This window comes from Lepidochelys olivacea (assembly GCF_965140295.1).
Source record: "Lepidochelys olivacea isolate rLepOli2 genome assembly, chromosome: 9".
In the NCBI taxonomy this organism is placed as follows: Eukaryota; Metazoa; Chordata; order Testudines; family Cheloniidae; genus Lepidochelys; species Lepidochelys olivacea.
The window spans coordinates 26037745-26060120 of record NC_140419.1 but is presented as its reverse complement, the minus strand read 5'-3'; the positions used below and the strand labels follow the sequence as shown (position 1 = coordinate 26060120).

At 42.8% G+C, this 22376-nt stretch overlaps 1 protein-coding gene and 1 long non-coding RNA gene across 2 annotated transcripts in view; one reads left to right on the top strand and one right to left on the bottom strand.

Moving 5' to 3' along the window:
* The window catches only part of LOC311526538 (uncharacterized protein), a 101781-nt gene that overhangs the window by 17799 nt on the left and 61606 nt on the right, over positions 1 to 22376 (top strand). The gene's annotated exons all lie outside the window — the stretch shown is intronic.
* LOC311526845 overlaps positions 20747 to 22376 on the bottom strand; it is a 35196-nt gene continuing 33566 nt past the window's right edge. Inside the window, exon 3 of the long non-coding RNA XR_014713176.1 lies at positions 20747 to 20986. This is a non-coding gene — a long non-coding RNA (uncharacterized lncRNA). The remainder of the gene's footprint in view (positions 20987 to 22376) is intronic.

Genomic DNA, 22376 nt, shown 5'->3' with positions numbered 1-22376 from the left:
AGGTCCACCTCACCAGACGCTGCAGGGGGAGAATGGGGGGGGGGTGGAATTTTTTCAGAGAAAAAGGAGTAGAGAAGGGTGGCAAGGAGGCAGGGACTCTGCCTCTTTCTAAACACCAACCAACAGAAGATATGTAAACACGCCACAAAATGGTGCAGCAGCAGACTTTGAAGCCACTGCATGCCTGGGAACCCAGGGAGACGTAGAATGTCTCCCAGTGCTCTGCAGTGTGGAGAAACAGCATCTCATGACCTTGCACTATGGGCAGTGCCTAAGTGGGACAGTTTAACCCTAGTCTTTAAAATATTTTAAGAAATTCCAACATTCCTTCAAATAAATAAATATACCGATAGATGGATAAAGTTCTGCACACAGTTCATATCAGGTGATTCCCCCTCCCCCCCAACATTTTCTCACTTGTACCCCTAGAATATTATTTACCTTGTGTGATGCTTTCTTCCTCACTAATGTGTGTTTTAAATATTTTACACTGTATGTCATAAAGAAGGGGGGCTTTTCTTAAACATTTTTCCCTGCACAGAGAGGGCAGTTTACCTTTCCCAGGCTCTATAATTGCATTTTAGCAGAGCCCTAATTTTCAGTGAAATCATAGATTAGCATAGATTTCCCATGAAAACATTGGTATTTTGAGTAGAAGGGTTGGTTTATCAAAATATTTGGTATCCTAAACAGGGGGGTTGTTTTCTGAGCTCTGGATTGACTAGCTCCGATATTCTTCCAGATTCATAACCAGTTACTTTAAAAGTTAACCCATCTGTCCTGGTGAAATATAGAGGCAATAATTGGCATGATGAACAGTTCAATCCCAAGTAATGTTAATGGGAGCATCAAGGCTTCTTTTCTACAGCTCAATCTAGGTAAGTCACCCTTTTGTGATCTTGTCTGGTTGTGCCACAAGAAGCCACAACCTCAGAACAAGTTGGTTTGGTTGGCAGTTAAATGTCATTTCCATAATTACTCTTTTTGGAGACAATAATTAATGGCAGAAGCTTGCAGTCCATGGCTTGCAGTAGAGCTGTTTGACACATGCATAAGGAAATCCCAAACCAGAATGAAACTTGCCTTTTATGGGGTTTTATTCCAAATCTGAAACTCAGGTTGGGTTTACCTAAAGATTTGCCCAGGCCCTCAGCCCTATCTTCAAACCTAGAATGATTTATGGTTTCTGATATAACACGTACATTGGTGTGGTTTCTCATTCCTACTCAAAAATAAGCAAAAGAGGATACTCTTGGCTTGTATTTTGTATTTGAATCTGAATCTTTGAGGCAAATCTCAAAGGGCACTTAGTCCATGTGAACCAAATTCTGAGGGAGAAATAATAATAATAAATATTTGCACAAATCCCTTAGTGGAGAAGTAGGGCACTTTGCCCCAGGGAAATGTGGACCTTGTGAACCAAAACCTCTGAGAGCTATGCAATTCCACTTTAGCAAGAGATATGTGTTTAAAGAACAACAGAGGATTCTACGCAGAGAATATATGTAGGTAGTACTGTTCTTACCTACCAGGCTGTAAGGTATTGTTCAATACAATTAAAATAAGACGGGGGTGAAATTCTAGTCCCACTGAAATAAATGGCAAAACTCTTATAATCTTCACTGGGTCAGAATGTCTCCCAAGATTCCTATGGGAAATGGATCTTATCTCTGACTAAACCTTATTTCTAAAATACAAACTTTGATTATAAAATAGCAGGCTAGACACTGAGTCTAGCTAGGCAACAGTCTGTCTACAAAGATATTGCAACAGCCCTAAGCAGCTGCAGTCTCATTTGTACTGGGAGAGGAGAAGGACAATGACTGGGAAAGGGGCATAGCCAGAGCAGATGGGGATACCCTGATTCATCACATCCCCTCATTGTATCCAGATAATCAACTCAAGGTGCTAACCCCCAGCAAAAATTCCATAGCTGGTGGAAGTAGCTTGCTGGCCCAGCGGGTATACCTCCTGGAATGCAGCGGACTTCATTGTTGCAAGGTGTCATTTACACCTCCTGATGCCAGCAGTAGTGAATCTGACCCATTATTTTCAGACAGCTTTTTGTTTCCCATAGATAGCTTTCTTTCTTTTTCTTTCAGATGAGCAGCCTGCACTTCCTGCTTTACACAGTATTAGTTCTACCAGAATTTCAGGAAGTGAATCTATTATCAGTCTTTACAGATGTTTCTTCAACTTGCCCCCTACGAAGCTAATCTGTTTCCTTTAAAGATGCAGTGCCCCTTTCCGCTGCCGCTTACGGTGATTCAGAAGCTTCCCAAGTTGTGGCTGCATCTTGCCTCAGCAGCATCTTTCTAAAATTAGGAATAACATGTGTATGTATCTTTGTCACCTCAGGGAAAGTATGTCACTGTGGTTTCCTCGGTAATAAAATGTGTTTCAATTGAAAAGTAATTAAAATCCCCACAAAAATCAAGTCAACAAGCCCAGAAGTATCCCCCCTTTTTAATATGGCCCTAGTATGCAAGGAAGAAATTCATCCCTGTATAGAGGATCTGCACAGTCCTATGAACCATGTACATTTCGTTTAAGTTCTGTTTTGAAGGCTTAGGAGGAATTTCTATAGACCTTGTTCTGGTCCTCTGCACAGTGGTGAATTTCACCTTGAATTTTCTTTTGAGAGATCATAAAAAGATCCTCTATAATTTATCTTGCTAAATGAAACATCCCCTTATGAAAATGTTGGCATAATACACTAATAATACCTAGCTGTCCTAGAGCATTTTTCATCATTACATCTCAAAGCACTTTATAGAATGATAAGTATTGTTGTATCATTGTTGCCATTTTCTAGAGGGGGAAACTGAGGCACGGAACAATGAAGTGACTTCTACAAGATCTCCCAGCAGGCCAGTGGCAGAGATTGGAATAGAATCAAAGGGGCTGTCCGTAAATGATATAACGCATTTTTTTTTTACTTTTTTTCAAGACCCACGCACCCATTGTGATACTGAAACAAACACCCTGCCATGCAAAATTAAAGACCCACCCACCCTCAATGAATTATGTTATTTACAGAGAGCTCCAAAGTCCCTGAGTCCCGGTCCAGTGTACTGTCCAAGTAGGCCACCCTACCTCTTCCCTAGGGATGTTTGATTAGAAATGCATGCTGTTCTCAAAAAATGGTGTTGATCTCAAAGCCAACTAATGAGTTATATAGCAATATTCATCCAATTTTTGCAGCATGTCCTGACCCCAGTGCCAAAACTCCTTGATATAACCTATTATTCTAGGCCAAATTTTTTTAAATAGGTTCCCCACTTTGCCCTCCTGTAGAAAAATGACTGAGTTCATTTTTTTAATGTCTTTTAGCAAAGGTCAGTGGAAGCCCTTTCATTTTTATATATTTAGATAACAAAAGGATACATTAATCTTTTTACATTTCAAATTGGGTAATCTATCAGTAGTGGTCATCCCCATAGACCTCTGTGCCAATATGTTAATATTGTTGATGGTGGTCGTATACAATGAAGCATTAACAGCAGGTACTGTAGCTCTCAATACTAAGTGCTTCATGCACACAGATTTGACAAATAGCTAAACAAATTGTTTTCACCTAATCTCCTGGTTCACAGACCTGGGATTAAAGCATGAAGAAACCAATGATACAAAAGTACAAACTTTAATATATAGCCTTGAAAAATTAATCACAATGTGTCTAGTTCATAATGACTTTGTATGATGAGCTTTGCTTTCCATTCCTGTCAGAACTATTGGTCTTGTTTTAAATTGGATAATTTAACTATTAATTTAAGGCTTAATGACCAGTGTGTATTTCTCTAGTTTCTTACCATGACATATATAACACAGTGATTTCTGCCTAAATATTAACACCAGAGAGAACAGAGATTAGCTAATCAGAAGAGCATTCACTGATTTAGTTTTGCTGCTGCTCTTGCATTTGAGTGTAAGCGGGGGAACAGTCCTGCTCTTGTGGGGAACTTTCTGGCTTCTGCACTACCCCGCTGAAGTGGGCTAGCGAAAGGATCTGAGTCCTTGCTCCCACTTCCTTTACCCAGTGGCCTCCCTGCCCTTGAGGACTCCCCTTCCACTCTCCTGTCTGGCAAAGTCTTCGTAACCCCAACGAGGCTGGGCCCAGGATTCCTGGGGGGGCTCGACCCCCAACCCTGCTGTGGTCACCTAGGACAGGGTGTCCCCACTCCGGGGTACTCTCTCTGCACTGGGCACTTCTCTGACCCACTGACCATTACATACAAGTTAAAGCAAATGCAAGTTATTTAATCAACAATTAATTTTAAAAACAATAAGGAAAAACAGGAAAGGTTAAAGGTCATCAACCCGCTCTGTGTCAGGGAACATCACAAATAGTGTCTCTGGAATGTCAGGGCAGTTCACAGTCTGTTCTGTGCAAGTCCCAGGCCTCCTTCTCCGGCCGCGGCCGTGCTGCAGGGATGCTGTGGGTTGGACACTTGCTCTGGTGGTGGTCACACACTCTCAAGCTCTAAGTGGTAGGACCCTTCTTCCCAGTATCGCCCCCGCCCTGTCAGGGTTACAATCCACGCCTGGCCTGCAGAGACCCTTGGCTGAGGCATCTCCCTGTGCTGGGCCTGCTGCCCAGGATCCCCCTCGCTCTCCCCAGCTGCTCACCGCACCCAGCTCCAGACTGCTCCAGCCCCAGCTGCACCACTCTGTCTCAGCACTGCTGCTGCTCTGCCTCCAGCTCCCTGAGCTGCTTGTTTGGCCCCTCTGGCTCTGGTTGCTGCAGCTCTGCTCCCAGGGCAGGTCTGCTCTGCAGGCTGCTTCTGTGACTCTGCTTCCAGCACTGACCTGCTTCCTGGGCTGCTTTTCTGGCCCCTCTGGCTCTGGTTGCTGCATCTCTGCTCCCAGGGCAAGTCTGCTCTCTCTGGGCTGTGCCTCTGGCTTTGGGGCTGCAGCTCTGCTCCCAGGACAGGGTCTGCTCTCACTGGATCTGGCACAGCTCAGCTTGGGCCCCTGCTTTCCCCTTAGCTCGGCCCCACTCTGTCTGACCCAGGCAATTCCAACTCACACGAGGAAGGGACCTCCCTGGCCTCCTGACTCCCTGATTAGCCTGCTCGCCCTGTCATTCAGGCTGACCTGGAGCACTGGCCTCTCCCCATTGTTCCTGGAGGCTGTCAGTCTCAGGGTCCTGATTCTTTATCGACCCTTCCCCCTTTTTAGTACTGGGAGCTAGACAACCAAAACACCCCCACTGAATGTTAGTAAGGGGGCAACAGTCCCCTTACATGAGGTTTAACAGCAGAGTGCAGTTTGCTAGAGAGAGAAGGATGCCAGTCTTTCTATATGGCCAAATTATCCTCCCATGAAGTCAATAGCAAAACTCACAGAATGAAATTCAGCTCTGTGCAAACAGCCGGTAAAGGCCTACAGGCCATTGAAGTCCCATGTAGGCCCTCTGCACAGGAGCAAATTTAACCTACAGTGACTTCAGTAAGGATCAAGAATAAAATAAACAGAGTGGCTGATCCTGCATTTCTTGTGCTAAACTGTAAGTGGAAAAGAATAATACCTGTATTAGTAATAATCAGGATTAAAATGTCTCATGATGCCTCAAAAATGTCCATGTTGCCTTGTGCCAAGGTTACAGGGCTGCTTACATGGCTGCTCCTTCTCCGGTCTCTGAGCGCACCCCTCAAGTGTCAGGCCTTGTGCCCTTATGTGCCTGGGGTAGAATTTTGCAATTCTCCAACACTAAGATCTGCATACAACGACCCATATATACCAACCGTTTTTGACCATGCAGGTCTGACTGGACCCCTGCATTTCCTCCCATGAGGAGCAGGTGGCCAGGGCTATACGCTGACAAGCAGCCATCTTAAAACAAATAGGTTTATTTAGCAAATGGAACAAAGCATTAGAGAAAATGATTTTAAAACAAACAGCCTACATGCATATCTAGACTCATCAAATGTTTATGCTTCATTACGCACTAAGGCTGTGTCTACACTACAGACTGTATAGCGGCTGTGCTGTTATTGCTGCAGCTGCGCCACTGTAAGGTCTCCCGTGTAGCCACTCTATGCCTACAGGAGAGAGATCTCCCGTTGGCATAATTAAACCACCCCCTATGAGTGGCGGTAACTATGTCAGAGGGAGATCATCTCCCACTGATGTAGCGCTGTCCATACCGGCACTTTTGTCAGTGAAATGTATGTCGGTCAGGGGGGTATAACCCTAGGTGGGTTAAAATTGAGTAGGAGACAGTGTTGCCTAGTTGACAGCACTGGATTGAGACTCAGAAGACCTGGGTTCTGCCATTGGTCAGCTGGGTCATTTACTTCCCATGCCTCAGTTTTCCCATATGGAAAATGGAGGTAATTATACGGACCACCTTTGTAAAGCACTTTGAGTTCTATGGATGAAAGCTAGGTGGTCATAGTAGTATTATAAGTATAGTGTATTTTTAGGCAATTTTTAGAATATATCTTCTATGGCCAGTATTTATTCCTAAAGGGTTCTCCTATTGCTGTTCTTGTATATCAGTAATAATAGGTAATATTTGTAACAATACCTTTGCATTTTTAGGAGCTGGACCAAAATAACCAAAAGGGTTGCATTAATTCTCCATCCCACATATTAATAGGAATAAATATTAATATTTCAAAAGGAAATTCACGTTGCTTACCTCAGAGAGAAATGTACTAGCTTTTTGAATTTTCCAGTGCTGAACATCAATGTAGCTCTGAAGAAACACTTGTACTTAGTAACAAAAAACAGCTAGCAAGGAAAGTCATAATACCCACCATTCATCCAAGTTTCAATTCACTTTTGAACTGGCAAAATTTGAAAACACTATGTTGGCAAGCTCAAAACCACTGCAAACATAGGAGTAGATCTGGCAAGCCTTCTTAGATTTATAGGCCAACAGTTTACATGAGGCCTGCTCTTGCTCAGGATCAGGCCCAGGGTAAATTGTACACCTTTGATCAAGCCTTCAGAATTGCCTAAATAAATGTAGGTGCATGCAGAATAGGGTAAAAGACCCAATGACTTCAGTTTGTCCTCAGAGTTAACAAAATTAGATTCTCTCAGCCCCCTTCCCACCATTAGTGTAGAAGATATTGTCTTTCTGGATGCAGGTCAGGTGACCAACTTTGAGTCCAAGAGGTTTCCTTGGTATTGTTTTTTCCCATTTCTTTGTTTCATTTAATTCTATCTTTTTCATTTGTTTTTGCTACTCAGTTTCAATCCTATCTTGCAAAGAGACCACTGCAGCCAAACAGGGCACAACTAACTTTATTGGATCATTAGGTTGGCACAAGGGGCTGCCCACGTGAATCTAGTTGTAGTAGTGAGGCCTTTTATGTCGACGTTCTGAACCAGTGTGTAGAAGTATCCACATGTTAACATGCCTCACTCATGAAGATATTATTTGCGAAAGTGCAGTGTCTTTATTTTATCTTATTAATGGGTGTCAGGGGATGGATCACTTGAAGATTACCTGTTCAGTTCATTCTTTCTGAAGCACTTGGCATTGGCCACTGTTGGAAGACAGGATACTGGGCTAGATGGACCTTTGGTCTGATCCAGTATGGCCGTTCCTATGTTCTTATATGTAAAAATTAGTGTGTTTTTTTAAAGTAAAATATGGACCCGTGAATAAAATCACATAATTAGTTAAGATGATCACAGTTGACTAATTGCTAATGAGTAAACGTTCTAGTTCCAGGCAACAAGGCTCTCTACTATAGTATTCTTCATGTGAGGAACTCTACAATCCTACAGCTGTTACTATTGCTGGAACCTCCTCAGCCATTAGTCCTGTGTGCAGTCCTCTGCCTCATGACCCTATGTATGTTTTGGTGGTGGTTCACTTTGGAAGAGGAGAGATGCAGCTTCCCAAAGAGACCTGGACTCTGTAGGAGTAGGATCTAGATTGGCCTGAGATATTGGACTTCAAATTCATGACCATTTTCTGTACAGAAAAGCTATTTTAAGTCATTTTAGAGGTTTTTATTTTGCCCTCTAAGCCCTATACAGTTGGGTTTATGGTAACTGAGGAACCTACCTTTCAAGAAGTAGGGATGTTTAAACATTTTATTGAGATTATTTTTAGAATTCTGTAAAACATTCCTAAAATAGATTTTCGGTAACGCATAGAGAACACATGATGATGCAGTGCGGTATAAACATTTTATTGGGACTCATTTGAGATTAACTGTGTAATGCCAGATGCACGCTACTAAACCCTTTGTACCACAAAACATTATCACGTATTCTGTATACCATACAGAATATATGCATACTGAAGATTTTTATAACAACTGCTCTGTTTCATAAAATAGAAGAAAAAAGATAGAATGAACTGGGAAAACATTTCTTACATTGTCCTGTCGTAATGTGTTCTTGTAACAGACATGCCAAAAACAAAGTTTATGAACCAAAGAAGATAAGAAATAATTTTAGATTAATTCTCTTGATACACTTCTCTCGTCAGCCTACTGGGAGTCTAAATTAAGTATCCATTTCAGAATTAAATTTAAAAAAGCAGTCTGTGCATTTTTTTATTTTTATACTCTAAGGCACTCAAGAACCTGAATGCCTGAAATCAATTTTATAATAATTATAAAATCACTGCAACATTTATAGGATCTGTTACAGCTTACAATAAAATACAGTGGCACTTGTGAAGTTCCAATAAAATGGATCTTGGGTATTGGTGATTCCTGTCCTTAGAGACTACAAAATTAAACATTTAGAGCTGCACTTCTCTAATTGTAGCAGTCATAGGGGCTAGACCAATCCAGTCATTACCAGTCAGCCCTAAACATTTGTATAACCCTGCCCTCTATAGGGCTGATCCTGTGGTGGAGGTGTTGTGAGCTGTGTGTAAGAAAGGTGACCATTTATGTCACTGTTTTTACTTTACCGTTACACAATTTCCATACATTTTCTACAAAGTATGTCATGTAAGGTATCAATAGAAAAGTTATGAATTGCTAAGTATGATGATCTTGTTTATATGCATGTCATCTTTGTAGCTGAAGTTATGAGTTATGAATCATAGAATTGAAAGGGACCTTGAGAGTCCAGTCCCCTGCACTCATGGCAGGACTAAGTATTATCTAGACCATCCCTGACAGGTGTTTGTCTATCCTATTCTTAAAAATCTACAATGATGGAGATTCCAGGACTTCCCTAGGCAATTTATTCCAGTGCTTAATCACCCTGACAGGAAGTTTTTCCTAATGTCCGACCTAAACTTCCCTTGCTGCAATTTAAGCCCGTTGCTTCTTGTCCTATCCTCAGAGGTTAAGAAAAACAATGTTTCTTCCTCCTCCTTGTAACAACCTTTTACATGGTTGAAAACTGTTATCATGTCCCCTCTCAGTCTTCTCTTTTCCAGACAAAACAAACCCAATTTTTTCAGTCTTCCCTCATAGGTCATGTTTTCTAGACCTTCAATCATTTTTGTTGCTCTTCTCTGGACTCTCTCCAATTTGTCCACATCCCTTTCTGAAATGTGGTGCCCAGAACTGGACACAATACTCCAGTTGAGGCCTAATCAGAGTGGAGTAGAGCAGAAGAATTATTTCTCATGTCTTGCTTACAACACTCCTGCTAATACATCCCAGAATAATGTTCAGTTTTTTTGCAACAGCGTTACACTGTTGACTCATATTTAGCTTGTGTTCCACTATGACCCCGAGATCCCTTTCCACAGTACTCCTTCCTGGGCAGTCATTTCCCATTTTGTATGTGTGCAACTGATCATCCTATTTACTTCATCCTATTTACTTCAGACCATTTCTCCAATTTGTCCAGATCATTTTGAATTTTAATCTTATCCTCCAAAGCACTTGCAACCCCTCCCTGTATTAGTATTTGCAACCCCTTCCTGGCTATGTATTTGTATCTTAAACATGTGTTGTTTTCCTGGGTGACACATCCCAGATGGATTTACATTAGGGTTAGAGCTATGTGTTGAAGATAGGGTGACCAGATAGCAAGTATAAAAAATCGGGACAGGGGGTGGGGGGTAATAGGTGCCTATATAAGAAAAAGCTCCCAAAATCGGGACTGTCCCTATGAAACTGGGACATCTGGTCACCCTAGCTGAAGACGCATTAAGGACACTCCACTCTCACAATGTGCCATTGAAGAATCTCATCCCGCCCTGTAGGCCTTTCCTGTGGATGCTTCAGTCAGCGAGAAGCCAATAGCCACCCCCTGTGATTCAGCAAAACATGTAGGGGCATGTGATATGCTCATATGACCCTGGACTCCATCTTAGGCCAGTAACTTTCCGTACACAAGGGCTGTGGTCTTTGGGACAGTAAATTCTATGCATGTGGAAAAGAATATAAAAGGACACCTGAGACACCTCCATTTTGCCTCTTTCCTACTCCAACTTCTCTGGACTGTGGATTTACAATTAAAAGGAGCATCTTGAACTATGGACTGAGGGATCTTCCAATCTTTTGAAAGTTACCAGGAGACTTTTGCAAGCCAGCAGTCTATTCCATCACTGCTGAAGACCTTATATAAGGACTTTGCAATCATTTGTATGTATATGATCTATTAACCATTTATAACTCTCTTCTTTTATTAATAAATCTTTATTTAGTTTACCAAGGATTGGCTGACAGCATGATATTTGGGTAAGATCTGAGATTCATATTAATTTGGGGATAAGTGTCTGATCCTTTGAGATTAGTAAGAACCTCACATATGGTGAAATGGGTTTTCAATAACCTCCCACTATATTAGACTTGATTGTCTGGATGGGAGCCAATGGCTGGAATGCTTAAAGGGGAACTGTGTTTGGTTTCTGGTTAACCAGTGTGGTATGGAAGAAGCTCTTTTGTTACTGGCTTGGTGAATCTAATTCTAGAATAAACCACTAGCTTTGGGGATTATCCATCCAATTTCTTGCCATCTGCCTTGAGTGTGGCATTCTAAGTGTGGTCCATCCCACGGCTTATTCTTAAACTTTTAGTTTTACAGCAACATTAAACTGCTGCAAAACAGCTCTGAAATCAAATGACTGCAGCACCTCTCCTGCTCTAGTGCACAGCATTCATTGCTTTTCAGAGTCTTCTCATGCACAATCACTTAGAAAATCTAGTTATATAAAGATTATGCAATATACACAGTAGCAGATATATCAAATATAAGTGGGAAGCACGCTAATTAAAAGACAGTTAAAATTGGTATGCACTGTTGTAGCCACACTGTGGATTATTTTTCTCATTAGATTCACATCCCGTACCTCATATATTTTTAGAATGGACCTGGGCAATAAAAAAAAATGAGTTTTTTGTTTAAATTTAGTTATTGTCAATGAAAATTCTCAGGATACAGCACTGGTATCCTGAGTAGTTCACAGAACATTTTTCAAATAACTAAAACAATGGTTCTCAAAATGTCACAAAACTATGGGTGAAATCCTGACTTCAGTGGGAGTTTTGCCGTTGATTTAAGTGGGGACAGGAATTCATCTTACGCAACTTTGGGCTTTTTCATATTCTATGAAGGCTGTGCCACCCTAGCATACCTTATTAGCCAGATTTATATTTTTATTTATATAGAGAAGCACTTTACTTCACAAGTGGTCCTATTGACTTGAATGGCACGATACATGAAGTAAGGTACAATGTGAGTAAGGGTATCAGAATCTGGCCCTATTCAGGTATTTACATTGATTTTAATTGAACCCTTAAGTGCCAGTCTTCCAAAACACTCATGCAAACAGCTAGTAAATGGAAGGCAGCAAACAGGGGAGTCTGAGAAGGAGCGTATAGGAGGGAGAAAAAACAAAATCAGCATGATCGGGAAAGGCCACATTGCCAATGCCAGCATTGCTCCTGACTCCTCCACCTGCATCCAGACAGAGAACATGACCATGCATGCTTCTACCTGGGTCCTGCTGTGGATTTGCAGAGACTGGCCTGCATTTTCTCCTCATAGAAAGCCAGGCTGGGGAGACCATCCAGTGTGTGAGGTGTCTACTGGTAGAATCTCGCAGGAAGCAAGTAGGAGAGCTACAGAAGGTGGTCTAGGCTGATCATCCGCTTCCACCCTGAGGGGGTTAAAACAGCCCTGAAGAGGGCTGTAGCTTGGGAAAGCAGCAAATAGGCTGATTGGGGAAGCAGCCACAGCTGGGACACGCCCCAATCAGGCCTCAGCTGGCCCTATAAAAAGGCTGCGAGGCAGAAGCTAGTTTACTCTCTCTAGCTTTTGAGAGGGAAGGACCTGGCTGCCTGGGACCTGAGGTAGGGCAGTGCTGGGGGAAAGGCAAGTGGGTCTGGGGAGCTCCAGCCTGAGAGCCCCCCAGGCTGCAGGGCCTTTTGCAGGACTTAAACCAGGTGCTAGGGCTGCAAAGGGGCAGCCTGGGGCTAGGCAGAGGCAACAGGTCCTACTCCCCCCCCCCCCGCCAATGGTGAGTGGCCATTACAGGCTGCAGTTGGTCCCAGTGAGCGGGGGCTAAATGATGACTGGCAGTAGGCACTGAGGCAAGGTGGGATTGGGGGTTCCCTGGGGAGGGGAGACCCTGAAAGTGGGGGGATACTGCTAGGGCAGAACCCCCCCAGATAAAGGGGCCTGGGGTCTGGGAGGGACAAAGGGGGCTGGTGAAAGCACCGGTCTGCAGAGGGTGCTCTGGAGCTGGTAAAAAGAGAGCTAATTCCTGGACAACCAGCAGGAGGCTCCACAGGGTGAGTCATGCGCTGCTACAAGCATCCATGCATAAGAGGAGTTAATTGAATCATAGAATATCAGGGTTGGAAGGGACCTCAGGAGGTCATCTAGTCCAACCCCCTGCTCAAAGCAGGACCAACCCCCAATTTTTGCCCCAGATCCCTAAGTGGCCCTCCCAAGAATTGAACTCACAACCCTGGGTTTAGCAGGCCAATGCTCAAACCACTGAGCTATCCCTCCCCCACAATTGAAAACATGCATCTGGTGACCTCCAAGTTTGAGGAAGGAAATCCAGCTGGAGAGGTCTGCAATAGCACTACCAAGGGAGGCGGAAGCTGCTCCTTCACAGGGAAGAACCTGTCTCCTGGTTACTTCTGGCAGGAGGCAGTGCTCCACCCCTGCTCCCAGAATGCTCCATCCATAAAGATATAAAACAGGTGTGCTGCCCTGGTGATGAGGGATCTTCCCCCAAAGGGGGAAGAAAAGAAGCCCTGTACCCCCAAGCCTGGGTGGATTATGGCCACCACTCCTAAGAAGAAACAAAGGGTTGTGGTGGTCTATGACTGCCTTCTAAGGAGGAGGCTACTATCCACAGGCCTGACCTGGCATCCCAGGAGGTGTGCTGCCTGGTGGAGCCTGTATTCAAGACCTTATGGAGGGGTTGTCAAAGATCATCTGGCTCTCTGATGACTCTCTCATGCCACTCATCCATGTGTGCACTAATGGTGTCACCAAGAGGGCTTTGGCTTCCTTGACCATGGGATCATATTTTGAGAAGGACTGCTGCACAGAGATGGGATCCACCTATCAAGGAAGGGGCAGAGTATCTTCGGATACAGGCTGGCTAACCTAGTGAGGTGGACTTTAAACTAGGTTCGATGGGGGCAGGAGACTCAAGCCCACAGATAAGTCCAAAACACGGACACCTGGATGAAGGGTCGTAATCTGGGGGAAACATGGGCAAGCACAGCAGGGACAAAGGAGAAATGAAGGATTACAGAGGGAAAATCTAATAGACACCTAAGATGTCTGTATACTAATGCAAGAAGTATGGGGAATAAACAGGAAGAACTAGAAATACTAGTGAATAATCACAATTATGACATGAAGAAAAGGAGGACTTGTGGCACCTTAGAGACTAACCAATTTATTTGAGCATGAGCTTTCGTGAGCTACAGGTGCCACAAGTCCTCCTTTTCTTTTTGCGAATACAGACTAACACGGCGGCTGCTACTCTGAAACCTGTCATTATGACATAATTGGTGTCACAGAAATTTGGTGAGAATTCACATGACTGGAATATTGGTATAGGAGGTACAGCTTGTTCAGGAAGGGCAGCCGGGGGAAAAAGGGAGGAGGTGTCGCACTGTGTAACAGAGATGTAAACACTTGTACTGAGGTTGAGAAAGAAGTGGGAGGAAGACCTGTTGAAAGTCTCTGTTTAAGGATAAAAGGGTTTCAAAGCAAGGGTGATGTTATGGTAAATGTCTACTACAGACCATCTAAGTAGGAAGAAGAGGTGGATGAGGCTTTTTTTAAACAACTAACAAAATCATCCAAAACACAGGACTTGGTGGTGATGCCCATCTGCCCATTGCTGTGATAAGTATCTACACAGAAGAACTACATTGGTGGAGCTGTGCTGCCATATCATTTTAAGTGTAGATTTATCCTGTCCCTGGGAGCTGGGGCTTTAAGAAAACCTCCAAATATTGTGTTTAAAATCTTGAGAGTTGTCAACAAATTAGACATATAAATCAATCCCATTGACTTAATTGGGATTGTTCACATGAGAAAAATGAAACACATGTGTATTTGCAGTGTCAGATCACAAGTGAGATGCTATAATGTGTGTGATGATTTTTAAAAACAATTTTCCCAACCTGTAGAGTCTCACTTAGTCAATGAAAACTTTCCATGCAAAGCCGTGACAGGATTGGTCCCATTGTTTTTAAAATGTCTCATACCTACTTCTTAAAACGGCACACTTTGCAGCATCTTTGGATGTGTGGGATTTCATGAAACAGGTTACATTTTTTTATGTGCACAGTTGTTGCATGGAGACTAATGTTTCTAAGTGAACTGTCATTTCTGTGAAGTACAGAGAGTTTAGTGTGAATAATGGAACAGTGGAATACTTTTCATTTACTTGGTTTAGACAACAGATAACCTATAAAGGGACATGTTAAGTAGGACATCTTGTCTTGGAAAAATAGAAAGTGCAGTGAAGTTTTTTGAAATGCTTGCTCAAGTTACGAGGGCACGAGAACAATGACTGACTGGATCTTTTTGCATCTGTCGAGCAGGTCAAGGCAGCTGTTTTTTGATGGAAGTAAGTTTCTCTTGCAAACAAGTTACATTTGAAAAACACATGTTTATAAAATAAAGGGAGATGCTTTGTATGTGCCACACAGATCACTCATCATACCAAGTTGTTTGAAAAATGGCTAAAAACATGGTCCCCTGCAGGGAGCTATTTGCAGTAAGGTTAATAAAGTACCACAGATTGGTAATACATGGAGTAACTCTTCTGGTGAGACTATAAAGAAGAGCCTCAGATTAAAAGAAGTAAGGAATCCTGTCATAAATATAAAGGGAAGGGTAAACCCCTTTGAAATCCCTCCTGGCCAGGGGAAAGCTCCTCTCACCTGTAAAGGGTTAAGAAGCTAAAGGTAACCTCGCTGGCACCTGACCAAAATGACCAATGAGGAGACAAGATACTTTCAAAAGCTGGGAGGAGGGAGAGAAACAAAGGGTCTGTGTGTCTGTCTATATGCTGGTTTCTGCTGGGGATAGACCAGGAATGGAGTCTTAGAACTTTTAGTAAGTAATCTAGCTAGGTATGTGTTAGATTATGATTTCTTTAAATGGCTGAGAAAAGAATTGTGCTGAATAGAATAACTATTTGTCTGTGTATCTTTTTTGTAACTTAAGGTTTTGCCTAGAGGGGTTCTCTATGTTTTTTGAATCTAATTACCCTGTAAGATATCTACCATCCTGATTTTACAGGGGGGATTTCTTTATTTCTATTTACTTCTATTTTTATTAAAAGTCTTCTTGTAAGAAAACTGAATGCTTTTTCATTGTTCTCAGATCCAAGGGTCTGGGTCTGTAGTCACCTAGGCAAATTGGTGAGGCTTTTTACCAAACCTTGTCCAGGAAGTGGGGTGCAAGGTTTTGGGAAGTATTTTGGGGGGAAAGACGCGTCCAAACAGCTCTTCCCCAGTAACCAGTATTAGTTTGGTGGTGGTAGCGGCCAATCCAAGGACGACGGGTGGAATATTCTGTACCTTGGGGAAGTTTTGACCTAAGCTGGTAAAGAGGAGCTTAGGAGGTTTTTCATGCAGGTTCCCACATCTGTACCCTAGAGTTCAGAGTGGGGGAGGAACCTTGACAAATCCATAATTCAACCTTTTGCAAAAAGCCTGGGTGTTTGTCAATTCCAAAATATAAAGATTTATGTATATTTGATTTATGTAGATAGACTAATGATTTTTAAGGTCCCCAGAATACTTAGATAATAAAAAGGGAAAATGGGGGCTTTAATGAAGATCCTAGTTTTCCTGCTTATCTTTTAAAGAAATAGCTTTCTCAACATTTTTTTTAATTAAGTCTTGTGAAATGAATAGTTACTCGTTATCCTTATTTTATAGCTGGTGCTACAATGTGGCTTTCCTTTTGTTCCTGTGTTACAAAGACCATTCAGTTATGACCTGGACAAAACAGTAATACAAGCGGCAGAAATCTACAGTGAATTGTATAACACTATGGGTCAAATTATGGCCCTGAGGCTATGTCTACATCTGGAGCTAGGGGTGTGATTCCCAGCTCACATAGACATACTCGTGCTAACTCTCCTTGAGCTAGTGTGCTCAAAGTAGTCAGGTAGTCATGGCAGTACAGGCAGTAGTGAGCGCCTAGCTGCCTGAGTGCATGCCCATGGGGTCCTAGTGAGTTTGTGCTCAGGGAAGCTAGCCTGTGCTGCTGCTCCTGTGGTATCACAGTTACACTATGGTTTTTAGTGTGCTAGCTCAATGACAGCTTGCATGAGCGTGAATACGCAAACTGGGAATCAAACCCCTAGCTCTGAGTGTAGACATACCCAGACACTGGGTAGCAGTGGTGCATGTGTGGGCAGTATCAATAGCGTTCAGGTGGTGGACAAAGGAGGCACTGTGGGTTTGATCCTGTTTCCAGTCAAGTCAATGGATCAAAAATTAACGTTTATAGAGCAGGATCAATCCCTTTGCATATGGTCTCATGCCTCCATGGGGAGTGCCTTCCAAAGCAGTGCTTGCTGAACCTGTACTAAAAATGCAGTATGCACTCTCTGTCCCTAGGGCTCTCCAGTCATTAGCTGGTGTGCGAGAGAGCCAGGCTGTGGTCATGTAGCTGCATAGTGCTGCCAGCAACACTGGTAGGACCCTATCCTTGTATTCTCTAGGTCAGAGGGCCTGTGAAAAACCTTTAAACTCTTGCTTATGGCCTCTGCATTGGGATTAACTTCACCCTGGGAGCATGAGTGGCTTCATTGTGCCTGTGTCTTGCACTGGTGTGCTGAGTTGGGAGGGGCTTCCAGCTCCCTCTCCTTCCCCATTTGCAAACAAGTAGAGGGTTGAGATCACCAGTCATTGACTCCATTGGAATGATGTCAGGCAATATTTTTTTTTACAGTTAGCATTTTTCTGACAGCCTTCTAACTTTTTAACATGCTGTTCATGTACTGTATAGATAGTAATCTCTCTGCCTGAAGAGGCCTTTAAGTGTTTTTCAGACAAACATATGTGTACTGCTTCCTTTTCTTTCCACAGTGAGCCTCTCTATTTTGAGATTTCTCGGCTCCACTGTACGCTGAGTGATTTATTCCTGCATTTTGTTTTGTCCATGTTTGTTCAATTACTTCTGTCACCCTTACAAACACCATGATTATTCTCTTGCACTTGTTGCATATTATTAATGACTGGTCCCTCCTTTTTCTGTCTGCAGTAAAACTAATGTAGGCAAAATATTAGACTTACAAGAGAATTGCTGCCCATAAGCTAAAATTCATATACACTAGTGTATAACATTTATGGTAAAGCTGCATTAGATTTAGTATAATGTGGTTGCTAGGCAAAGGAAAGATATTAAGGTTATCTGAGGTCAGAACTGGATGTTTAATTAAATTCCTTTTTCAAATCCATCTATCACATTAGAAATAATGAGCTTACACTTAATACCTGTAAAGTGTCTTTTATTTAATGATGAATTAGAATTAAAGGTGTACAAAATATCTTTACAGGTATTTGAAATGTTAGCATACTGGAAATTCCAAACTGGGCCTTTTTAAAAAATAAAATAGCACTAGATCAGAATAATTCTCATTTAGAAATGAGCCCATATTTAAAAGAAATGGTTACTAGATTCCTGTTTGCTTGAAATTACCTGCAAATGGGAAACTTCAGGTGCATGAAAATTGGCAAAACTAAAATATTTCTCAAATAAATCCACAGTTTCACATAAAACTAATATTACAGTGTTTCTTTTAAAGTTTTCAAGTACAGAAAAGTTTACTGCCTCACTTTAACTGTTGGCAATTAAACCTGGAAATAGCCCTGTCAAGTACTTTCAAACAATAGTCCACACAGACCACCAGTTTTGCAAACTCCCTTCTGCTGCTGTGCAAGCCCCAGGATCACTAAAAGAGAGAATCCCAGGAAAATGTGTGGGAGTGAAGTGGGGTTTTCTCCAGTATGAAGTGTCATTAAAAAGTTGGACCACCACCAACCAGTTCAGGGAAACACCTGATACAGGATTTATGGGAGACTCGCTAATCCTCACTTTGTTAAAGCACCTGTTTAGTCATTTGCACCCAGGACAGGTCTGTCTCCTTGCACTTCTCAGGAAAGATTTAATAATAGAGGCACTGCTTTAGAGAGGTTCCATGCTTCTAAGGTTATGTCCACACTTGGAGCTGGCAGTGTAAATTCCAGCTGGAGCAGACATACCTGTCTAGGTGTGCTTGAGCTAGTGTCTAAAAATAGTGTGTAGCTGTGACAGTGGCAGGAGCTAACTGCCCCAAGTACATGCTGAATGTTTTGGTCAGGATCATACTCGGACAGTTAGCACCTCCCACCCCACATGGTGCAGTGGCCACACTCTACTTTTAGTGCGCTAGCTTGATCAGACCTAGATGGGTATGTCTCCTCCAGCTGGAAATTACACCACTCTAGGGGAAATGAAAGCACCATGTAGACTAGCCCTTAGTCCACTTGAAAGTGTACTAAGCTAAACCACCAGAAGCCTCTTGTAGAGTATGTCTAGGCTGCATTTTAAAGCCTTTGGCAACAAGTCTCAGAGCCTGGGTCTACAGGGCTCATGCTAGGGTGCTAAAAACAGCTACGTAGAGGCTCAGGCTGTTTTTAGCACCATAGCATGAGCCCAAGTCTGTAGACCTGGGCTCTGAGACTTGCTGCCACAGGTTTTAAAATGTAGTGTAGACACACCTTTAGTGCCAAGCTGGAGTAAAAGTGTCCACAGGGGAAGTTTGCGCAACATATCTAGTGTGCTCTAAATTCATGCCTTAGCTTTCTGTGCACTAACTTCCTTATGTAGACAAGCCCTACGACTTCACCATTCTACAAAATATACTATAGCCTTTTTACTACTTTCTATTATGAAGAAAAATAGAGGGTGTGACAAAGTCAGACCTGATAGTTCTGGAAGGGAAGTTGAAGACAGGCATATCAGTCTTAGAATGGTTAAAGCCCTTTTTCCTATGAACTGAAAAAGGTTACCTCAGGTTAATTATGGACACCTGAATCTAATTAAGGGCAGTCTGTGACCTTAAAAAACCTCTTCCAGGGAGATAGAAAAGGGAAGGGATGAGAAGCACGCTGCAGAAGAGTTGTGTGCAGTGAGGGGGAAAAAGGCTTCTCCTAGGTAAAGAGCAGTTTTTCCTGTAAGAGGAAATCTTGTGTTTATTTCTGTCTGTGGAGCAGGCCTTAGTTCCCATCACAGCTGGGCCCAAAGTGGGTTAGAGAGGATGGCTGGCAACGGATAGCCAGTATAAGAAGAGGCAGGGGGAGTTAAGCAATGCAAGCTTTCTGTTTAAAGAAGCCTTCTGGGCAGTCCTAAGGTCTATCCTGTGAAATATTGTAAGTAAACCACCATGAAGTATTTACACCAGGCCCCCTCAATGCCAGAGGAAGAAAAGCTGAGCCCTGAGGTGATGAAAGAGGTATGTTGTTACAGGAAACAATATTCTTTACCAGGTAATTGCTCTGGGAAGATTCTGAATTTCCTTTATATTCACTCCCAATCAACAGTGAGCTGACCCCTCTCAGACCACCCAGTCCCACAACCTTCTCCCCCCAGCTAGCATCATTGGAAGGAAGCAATAGTGTTCATCAGAGTCTGGCATACAAAGAAAAACATCACAGCTAACCAGGGGCAAATAAATGAAAGCACTGGTTTGCCAAAGCCTTATGTATTTACTGAGTCTTTACTGAAGCAAAACTCCCATGGAAATCAATGAAAGATTTCAGAATTAGAACACAAAAAAATACAAATTTGTTTAGCTAGTTCCTCATCAGTAGCCTGTAAATGTTAATTATTAATTCATCTATTTTCTGGTAGATTATCACTCTCCTGTACCTTTTTTTTTCTCTTGTAAATAGCATTCCAGCGGCTCCAGCTAGTGAACGTCTTTATGATTTCCCAACATCACCACCATTCACTCCTCTCTTCTAGGACTATGATCTGGATACTATTTTAGCTCTGTTGGCATGACAACATTCCACCGCAAGCAGAAATAAGGAAGTCTTCACAGAAGTAAAAAGGCAAGTGAAAATTGAATGAAAGGCAAATTACAATACCACAGTTAACTGTAATGGAAAGCATTTATTTCTATGTAATGGGGTATTCACTTGGCCCAAGACATTTTCTCCACCATTGGGATTATTTTTTGAAAAGCTATCTAGAACTGGAGAAGTCTCGGAGGATTTGGGAGAAGAGAAGACCAAACATAATATAGTACCAGTTTTTAAAATCTAAAATCAAAGCGTTCTGAGCAATTATCTGGAAAATCTCATTTTAAATTCTGAGTAAATTAATAGAATGGATATTAGACAAACTCTGAAGCCCCATAATAAACTCCAACTGGAGCTATAAGGAGCAAGTCAGGCCAAACTTCACTGAAATAAATACAGCTTTAGGCAAAATGTAAAATATAGTTAAATTCATCTTGGCTTGGGTAGAAAACTGGTTGAAGAATTGTAAAATTGAAGGGTCATGGGCAGCTATGTGTCAAGTCTGAGGGTGGTGGTTCAGGAAATTTTTGTTCTTTCTGAAAGGAGAAAGAGAGAAATTAAAATCACAGATACTTAAAACCCATCCATATATCCTATTGCTGACTCGGCTGTAAGGGCATCATTTAAATGCTTTTATCCCAGTGGTGCCCATTCTCTCTCCAAGATCCCATGTTCAGAGGGGGAACTAAGGAACAGAGAGGCTAAGTGACTTGCCTAGGTTAACTCTGCGGTGGAGCAGGGACTCAAACCTGGGTCTCCTACATACCAGGCCAGTGCCCCAACTACCAGGCCCTCAGTCCTCTCCATATTTAAAAATAGTGAAAAGGGCACAAAGAGGTAAAGAATATAGAACCCTCCCACAGCAATATTTCTAGAAGAAAGCCCTGGGACATGGAACTGGGCAGAGTTTACCACCTTGGGGTTCCCTCTAAATACTTTTCTCAAGGCCCCATGGTATAAACTCTACTGCTCCCCAAGAACAGGTAGATGCAGATGAGGCTTCTTCCAGTTGGCTGCCTCTAGGAGCTCCATGAATGGAGTTTCCACTATACAGATGTGGCCATTGAAAAGGTAATTCAAGCTGGGGCTGTATCACTTGCTCAGGAGGATTCCCACTGAGTCCAAGCAATGATGCACATCCCTGGCTCCCAATTTCCCCCTCACACAGAGGGGTATTCTTGGGTCTGCAGCAGGTGCTTGGGGATGTTCCTGAAGTGAGCCAACATCTTCATCCTCAGGAGGGGTGAGATTTGTGCAGCAAGGTTCCCCTCTCAGCCCATATTTATGGGGAACTTCCCCATGCTGCTGTCGGGCTGCCAATCAGCACTGGCCAGCAGCACTTGGTAACTCTCAGTGGGATCATAGGGTAATGGCTTGTAGAAACTCGTGTTGGAGAGCTGCCGAGCAGCCTCTTGTTCATATTCCGACCTATTCATGATGACGACAGCACCTCCTTTGTCAGCCTTTTTGATTATGATGTCAGAGTTGTTTCTGAGGCTGTGGATGGCATTGCGTTCCGCATGGCTGAGGTTATGGGGCAAGTGATGCTGCTTTTCCACAATTTCAGCCCGTGCACATCGGCGGAAGCACTCTATGTAGAAGTCCAGTCTGCTGTTTCGACCTTCAGGAGGAGTCCACCTAGAATCCCTCTTTCTGTAGTGTTGGTAGGGAGACCTCTGTGGATTAGTATGCTGTTCAGAGGTATTTTGGAAATATTCCTTGAGTCGGAGACGTCGAAAATAGGATTCTAGGTCACCACAGAACTGTATCATGTTCGTGGGGGTGGAGGGGCAGAAGGAGAGGCCCCGAGATAGAACAGCTGCTTCTGCTGGGCTGAGAGTATAGTTGGATAGGTTAACAATATTGCTAGGTGGGTTGAGGGAACCATTGCTGTGGCCCCTAGTAGCACGTAGTAGTTTAGAAAGT